The sequence below is a fragment of the Arachis stenosperma genome, chromosome 2 (assembly GCF_014773155.1).
Source record: "Arachis stenosperma cultivar V10309 chromosome 2, arast.V10309.gnm1.PFL2, whole genome shotgun sequence".
Lineage (NCBI taxonomy): Eukaryota > Viridiplantae > Streptophyta > Magnoliopsida > Fabales > Fabaceae > Arachis > Arachis stenosperma.
Window position 1 is genome coordinate 11,146,052 of NC_080378.1, and position 6,164 is coordinate 11,152,215.

Consider the following 6,164-nt stretch of genomic DNA (forward strand, 5'->3'; position numbering starts at 1 on the left):
AAGTATCTTTACCAATGAAATGCTAAAGTTTCTTTAATAATATGGTTGGAAGCCAGGCCTAGGTGCCTTAAAAGACTTCATATCCTTAACGAAGAATTTTTATTTAAAATAAATAAATAATACAATGTAAAAACTAAATAAAAGTCAGGTATACTAAATAAATATATGAAACAATAATACAAAAACTTAATATCTATGGATCCAAATAGTAGTCGTCGTCATTAGTCTCGTTCTTGAGTCGACGGTGTAAGAGACGCGTGGTGATGATATTCGTGTGCCACCAGCACTACCGCTGACACCAGCGCTATCGCTGCCACCAGCAGGGTCGATGCAAGCGATGCACATCTAGACCTGATACACCTCTATCTGAGCCTCCATACACTGCATCCATTTCAACGACTCCCTAAATTCTAGTCTGAGCTCATCCGCACGTGGGTGAGGAACTCCTAATACCTATCACGATAATTGTTAAGCTCTTGAGCTTGCTGGTGAAGGCTGCGCTGGAGCTCCTGCACCTGGAGCCACAAATTCACGCCTTTTTCGGGTTGGATGGCTCGGTTGGTGGCGGAGCTTGACAACGACCTCAACGTCGAGGTGGGGAGGCTACTGGCAAAGAACGATCTCATCCTATATATGCGGTTCTTGTATGGAGTTGAGGCGGTCTCATGCCAAACCGCATCGGGGTCAACGAATAAAGCCACAGATCCATCGGAGGTGTCCTCCCCACTTTGCTGAGGCTGCTGAGTCGCGGCCTCTAGTCTCTGTAGATAGGACTCCTGTGCAATTAACACAAGTTACTGTGATTAGTAAGACAGATATGCAGTTAATCTCTAATTATTTAGTAGCAGAAGATAATCAGATGTATGTTTATTTACATAATAGTCCCGAGACCGCTGATAAGCAAATCTTGCTTTGTTCTCCTTCAGCGTGTGGGTGTATTTGAACGTCTCTGCCAATGTGACCTCGCAGTCCAACGACTTCAACTACACTAGTTGCATTGAAATACAAAATTATTAGAATGCCTAGTAATGATATGCGAAACAGATAACATAACAAAGTTATTAATAATATTAAAGGAACTACATACTAACCTGGCCTTCGTCTTCATGAAGGTTGCCGAGCCGATGCCCTATTAGCTCGGATGGTGAGACGCCGATGCCTAAATCCTTCATCGGTCTCCCAATGAGCAAACATACCCTTCTTTACCTCCGGTCGAAGCTAGCGCATTGGCTGGTCCCATCCATTACGAACATGATCTAGCATCTACTAGAGCCGCCAACCCATCTTATAATCGAATATCTTTCGGATGGCCAGATTGTGCTCAGCATCCCAAATGAAGTGCAGCTACAACGAAAAAGCTTTAAATTTAGGTAAACAAGATAGAGGATATACACTAGTTAAAATGGTTTAAAACAAAACAATGAAAGTAATTACTGACCATTTCTCAAACCAGCGCTGCCTAGTCTCAGCGGAGAACTTCTGTAGCTGGATCAAGGCTGGTCATATATCAGCTTGATAACATTCGTCATCTCCTGAGTACGCGCATTCGGGTTCAGCAAAAACCTAACAACAACCCACAAACAAGAATCAACCCTAATCATAAATCTAGAAAATAGGAATTAGGAATCATAATCATGAAAACTAAAAAACAAGAACCAGCAATCCAAATCAACCTAAATCCACTGAACAGGAATCAGGTTTCAGAAACTTTCAGCAATATTAGGTATCATAATCATGAAAAATAGAAAACAATAACTAGCAATTCAAATCAATTTAAATCCACTGAACAGGAATCCGGTTTTAGGAACTTTCAGCAATATCAGGAATCGTAATCATGAAAACTAGAAAACAAAAACCAACAATCCAAATCAACCTAAATTCACTAAATAGGAATCAGGTTTCAAAAACTTTCATCAATAACAGGAATCGTAATCATGAAAACTAGAAAAAAAAGTCAGCAATTCAAATCAACCTAAATCTACTAAAAAGGAATCAGGTTTCAGGAACTTTCAGCAATATCAGAAATCGTAATCATGAAAACTAGAAAACAATAACCAGCAATTAAAATTTAAATAAACTAAACTAGAAACAACTCAAGCACTTTTAACGATAACCATAAATAGAAAATACATGAGTATTGAACGTGCTACTTATCCGATGCCGCCATCAGGGCCAAATGTGCAACTGTGTGGTAGGAGGTGGTGGAGGGACATCAGCTGCTGCCTCACTTCCGTGACTGGACTCCGGGTCCCCGACATCCGTCGCTCGAGTCGGCATCGCCATGGAAGCGGGCTGCTGAGCGGTCGGAGGTGGCATCATTGCCATGGACGGAGGCACGTAGTTAGAGTTAGGGACCATGATGAATGGCTAGTCCGCTGAACCCGCAACCTATGATGTCACTGGCATGGTCGGAGTAAAGAGAGAGAGAGAGGATCCAGAAGTCCCAGGTGTATCGGAAGAAATCCTCCCTCTACCCCAACCATAACTACGACCACGACCAGAAGCTTGATCCACAGCACCTCTGCCTGTCAACATGTCTACAAATAATAGTTATAAACGCAACAATTAACACAATTAGACAATTTCAAACACTTCAACAATTCAAGACCTAATATATTGAAACAAACTTAACTTAATCAACCTAAATCAACTAAGATTAAAAAAATTAATCCTGAACTAACTTTGAAACTGATTTAAAATTGAAATTGAAATTCTAACCAAACCTAACCTAAATTAAATTGAAATTAAATATTAGCAAAATATCTCAGCAATAATTTCTCAACAAAACAGTCATCAATGCAAAAAATAACAAAATTAGTGAATTCTGAACACTTGGATAATTCAAAAGCTAATGTATTGAATCTAACCTAACTTAATCAACCTAAATCAACTTAGATTATAAAACTAACCCCAAACTAACTTTGAAACTGATTCAAAATTGAAATTGAAATTCTAACCAAACTTAAACTAAATTAAAATGAAATTAAACAATTAGAAAATAATCTCAACAATAATATCTCAGCAAAACAATAATTAACATAGGAAATAACAAAATTAGTAAATTCCAAACACTCGAACAAATTCAAAACCTAATGTATTGAATCTAACCTAAATTAATCAAACTAAATTACAAACTCTACATAAATTTAAACTACAAACCCAAGAATCACAATAGCATGCTTAATTACCTATGAACCAATAGAAATCCTAATAAAAAATTATAATTTTACTCTTAATCAACCTAAAGTAAAAAGTAGTTTAACTAATCCAAATTACTAATGAAAAATTAAAATCTAATTAAACCATAATAAATTTAAGACAGAGAAGATTAAATTGAAAATTGACGAAATTCCAAAACCAACTTCATAGCAAGAAGAGTAGAGAAACGGTGGAGGTAGATGTTGTGACGGTGGTGGTGGCTTGTCGAAGTGCGCCTCGGTGGAGAGAGTGGCAAATGTCACAGTGGTGAAGGCTTGGCTCGCGGTGGAGGCTTGACGTCATGGTGGGGAGAGCGTTGAGCGCGAAGGTTCTGGCTCGCCAAGAATGGTGGAGTGGTGGCGGCGGCGATGGGAGAAAGCAAAGAACCGGCAGTGGCGGCGACGAGAGGGGACAAAGAACCGGCGGCGACGGTGGAGGTAGTGATGAGAGAGAGAGAGAGAGAGAGAGAGAGAGAGAGAGAAAGAGAGAGTAGAGAGAGAAGGGGGTGGAGATGTAGAGAGAGAGGGAGGAGAAAATTTGAAATGGGGGAGACAAAAGTTCACGCTATTATTTAGGGCACGTTGACAATAACATTCTTCGTGTACCTAAAACGTAGCGTTTCACTAAACAAAGTTATCATTGGATCTATCCGTCAGTAAATGCAACGGTAGTGGGGCGTGCTATAATTTTTTTCCCGCCAAATGTTACCGTCAAATTTATCGTTGGAAGTTGGAACATTAATTTCAATGAAAATATTTGACGGTTACAATTTTATAGAATTCGACGGTAAATTCAACGGCAAATTTACTGCTAACATCCGATGCTAAATCTAACAATAAATTTGACCGTACTCAATATTTTTTTTATAGTGCAGAGATAGTGCCTAAGCTCTACCAATAGCTGAAATAGGACTCTTATATATCGTATTGGATAATCACTCCCTATTACCCCAATCAAGCTTAACTAGGTGAGAGATGTTCATTATAGAATATCAAGAAGACGAAGCTTTTTCCATAATCCAAATTTCCATCACATTTTCCTTTAACTCCAAATACACTTTTACCCCCTCTAATAAATAAGTTTAACTATATATTAATCTATATAGTTTTATTAAATTTATAATTAAAGTTAATTAAATATTTTTTTATAAATTGAAAGAATCCACAATTAAAAATTTAATTAGATCTCTGACTACATATTTTTTTAGAGAAATATTTTCTTAATTCTAATATTTTTTACATGAAAAGGACCTAATTATAAAATTAAAAGCAATATAGAGACTCAATTGAAAAGAAAAAAATTATAGAAATCTAATTGAAAATTTGATTAAAGTATAAAGACTAACAAAATAATTAAACTTTATAAATACTAGAGAACAAAGTATACTTTTTGTTGTTAACATTTGTGATTTTTTTCAAATATACTCTATCTTAAATTTTTGATAAATTCAATTTTCTCTCTAATATTTTCAATTTGTGTTAAAATTGTCTTTGGATGTTTTCAATTTTGCTCTAATATTTTAGATAGAGTTAATATTTATGAGTAATTTCAACAAAAAATCGAAAACGTTAGGGATAAAATTAAATATTAAAAATACTGTATAAAATTACAAATATTATGGACAAAAAATATATTTTACGTATATTATAGATGATATATATATATATATATATATATATATATATATATATATATATATATATATAAAGAGGAAGATTTAAGATATATCATAAAAGAAAGAAATATACAGTAATAAAATTGAAAGTATTTCAAAATGACTTAAATATTTAAATTTGAAATAGATTTAATTATTATTTATTATCTATTATTAATTTTACAATAAAAATATGTCACGTATCACTCTTTTATTACAATTAAAATAAAATATTTTTATATAAAATTTAGGAGTTTTTTGCTTCCTTTTCTCCATTTCTCTATATGTCTCCTTCTTCATTCACTTTACTCTTATATATTATTAATAAAGCCTTATTATTAATTTGACAACCAAAATTATAAGATGATATTTTTTAATTGCAATTGAAATTAAACTAAATTTTAAATTGAAATTGAAATATCTATTATAAATTTCCAGACAAAATGTGTCACATTGTAGCCACTCTTTACAATTGAAATAAAATTTTGGGTAAAGTATTGTTTTGATTTCTAACATTTCGGGTGAATCCTATTTTGGTTTCTAACATTTTAATCGTCTTATTTTTATCCAAAAATACATCCCAAAATGCTTAAAATGACATCAATGTTATCTCATCATCAAATTTTTTACTAACAATTAACGGAATTAATGTATTGTTAATAATATTTTTGTTAAAGTTACATTTGCTCAACCTCCTTCTTTTACCTTTACTCTCTCAACAAGTTCAAATTCTATTCTCCTACTCCATTGTTTCTTTCCTTTTTACATTATTAATTCTCCAAGAGAAGTTTGAAAAGAAAAAAAAAGGAGTAGAAAAATAGGGTTTGGACTTGTTGAGAGGATGAAGGTAGAAAATGGAGTTAAGCAAACGTAGTTTTAACAAAAGTATTATTAATAGTACATTAATTTCGTTAAGTGTTAGTGAAGGATTTGATAGTGGGATAACATTGATGTCATTTTAAAAGTTTTGGGATAAAAATAGGACGATTAAAACATTGAAGACTAAAATAAAATTCACCCAAAACATTTGGAGACTAAAATAATACTTTATCCTAAAATTTTTCTTATAAAATTGAGGAGTTCTTCCTTTTCTCTTTTCCTTTCTCTAGCTCTCCTCCTCCTCCTCCATCCACTATATCTCTCATATATTACTAACTACTAATTTAACAAGTAAAATGTATCAAATATCATTATTTTATTGTAAATTTATAATTAAAATAAATTTTTTTTTTTAAATATGAGAGTGTTTTTTTTTTTCTCTCTCCTTCTCTATTCCTCTCTTTCTTCCACCCGCTAAAATGAAAAATTATGG